General features: G+C 32.5%; 1 non-coding gene across 1 annotated transcript; it reads left to right on the top strand.

Moving 5' to 3' along the window:
* The first annotated feature begins 461 nt into the window (after nucleotides 1-461).
* LOC121206583 (small nucleolar RNA R71) lies at nucleotides 462-568 on the top strand. Its single transcript, XR_005901651.1, has one exon. It is a non-coding gene; the product is annotated as a small nucleolar RNA R71 (small nucleolar RNA).
* Nucleotides 569-2422: the final 1854 nt, after the last annotated feature.

Below are 2422 nucleotides of genomic sequence, written 5' to 3'. Positions count from 1 at the left end.
ACATCTCCTAAAGGTTCGATTTCTTCTCTTGCTGATAAGGCTACTGAAAACCCGAAGGGGGTTAAGACCTTTGATTTCCTTAACCACCCCAAGAAAAATTTGGATGATTCCTCCATCCTACATTATAAGTACTGCTATAAGGGTTATTCTGAGGTCTAAAATTATTTCCCAAAAAGTCGACTTGATCATGCTCCATGTTAGACTTGAAGGGTGAATATTCTAGATTAATCATCTCCACTCTATTCGCATCACATTGCATCACCAAATTTACCTACTTAGAAAAATTCAAACCATCAAATTTTTTATGCCACTGATAGTTATTCAGTTTTATTTCTTCAATAAACTCTTGAGCTTCCTCGAGTGTTTTATTATTTAGTATTCCATCAGCTACTGCAATAATTAATTACCTAGTTGAGGGATTCAAACCATTGTAGAAGGTTTAAACTTGTAACCACAAAGGTAACCTATGATGAGAGCACTTTTTCAAAGGATCTTTAAATCTCTCCCATGCATCATATAATGTCTCTGCATCAAATTGAACAAAAGAAGAGATGTTGTTTCTTAACTTAGTTGTTTTGGCCGATGAGAAATACTTCAACAGAAACTTTTCAGTCATTTGATCCTAAGTCGCGATAAAACCTCATGGAAGTGAATTCAACCATTTTTTTGCCTTAATCCTCAAAAAAGAATGGGAATAACCGTAAGCGTAAGGCATTATTAGAAACACCATTGATCTTGAATATGTAGCAAATCTCTAGAAAGCTAGCCAAATGAGTATTCAGATCTTTATCTTTCAAATCATCAAACTGAACATACTATTGTACCATCTGAATTGTGTTTGGCTTCAATTCCAAATTGTTTGCAACAATGGTAGGTCTTACAATACTCGACTTAGTCCCAATCAGAGTAGGTTTAGCATAATCATTCATAGTCCGAGAAGCAGGAGTTGTAGGAGGTAGTTGATTTTTTTTTATCACCCATCTCCATTGTAATATTCTTTTCCTCTTAATTGTAGCAATAAGAAGAAATGACATGCAGGAGCTAACAAGTCTACCAGAAGGACTGATTGCAATTGTAAACCAATTAAAAATTTAACAAAGGCAAGTGTCATTATCAATTAATAGTATAGCTACAGTGAGCACAGATATCGTTCCCACAAAGACTAAAAGTACTAGTAATTACCGTTTTTCTATTATTTAATCAAAAAATTAGGGTGACTGACTAAAACTAAAATTAACTAAATTACTTAACTAAATAGCACAACAAAGAACAAATCAAGAAAATAAACGATTAACAACCAAGAAATGAGACAATACCCAGTAAAGAATCCACCTAGACTTCATCTATCATTATCAATCTATACTACGTAATTTCTTCACTTAGTATCTTGATCCGTAGAAATCCCTAAATTATGCTAATAACTCTCTTCAAGATTAAGAGCAACTAACTCTAGGTTGATTAATTGAAATTTCTTTGTAATTAAAACTCATATTGTCACATTAACTCAATCTATGGATCCCTCTATTAGATTTGACTTTAATCTGGTAGATTTATGCCATCCTATTTCTAGGATTGCATGCAACTCCACTCAATTACACTAGATCTACTCTTAAACAGGGTTTATTTCTCCTCTGATTTATGCATATCAAACATGGATTAATAATCTAGAAATATCAAACCAATAATTGAGCACATATAACTGATAACAAGATCTAAGTATTTATTGCGTAAATATAGAAATCAAATAACATAATTCATCCGAAGGTTCATCTCCCTATGTATTTGAAAAATTAGTTCATAATAGCAAATAAAAACATCTCAAAATAGTATAATCATAAGAAACAAAGAAACTCATAACAAACTTCAAAGAAATCAAAAGAAGATCTTCAATCTTGATGGAAATATGCTTCAGAGTCGGTTTCAATGGTGTTTTTCGAGTTGTTTTCTTGAATATTTTATAACGGTTCACTCCCATCTTCTTATTTTTGTCATATATAGGTGTTAGAATGCTCGAATAACCTAAAAATTTTGTTTTTCCTTGTTTTCAAAGTACAGTTCGTGAAATCCACACAGTTTGGCACATGGTCCTATTGCAGTCCGTGTGGCTCAGACGGCCATGTGTCCAACCGGTATGGCTTCTGAAACCTACTCCAATTTTTTTATTTTCGCTTATTTTTCACTCCTTTTGCTAACAAATGCTCTTCTAAGCATAAAAACATGAATTTAAAGGATTAAGAGCATAAAATTCACCATTTTAAATCAAATAATAATCCAAACATGCATTAAGAGTGAGACTAAAGCATGTTACTTTTGGAATTTATCAAGGACATAGTCTAATTAAAGTCAAATGGGTGTACAAGACGAAGACCAAAAAAGAAGGAAAAGTGGAGAAATACAAAGCAAAACTATTTGCAAAAGGCTA

The sequence above is a fragment of the Gossypium hirsutum genome, chromosome A01 (genome assembly GCF_007990345.1).
Source record: "Gossypium hirsutum isolate 1008001.06 chromosome A01, Gossypium_hirsutum_v2.1, whole genome shotgun sequence".
NCBI classification, from domain to species: Eukaryota; Viridiplantae; Streptophyta; class Magnoliopsida; order Malvales; family Malvaceae; genus Gossypium; species Gossypium hirsutum.
Note: the sequence above shows the minus strand (reverse complement) of the source record. Positions and strands in the feature narration are given on the sequence as shown.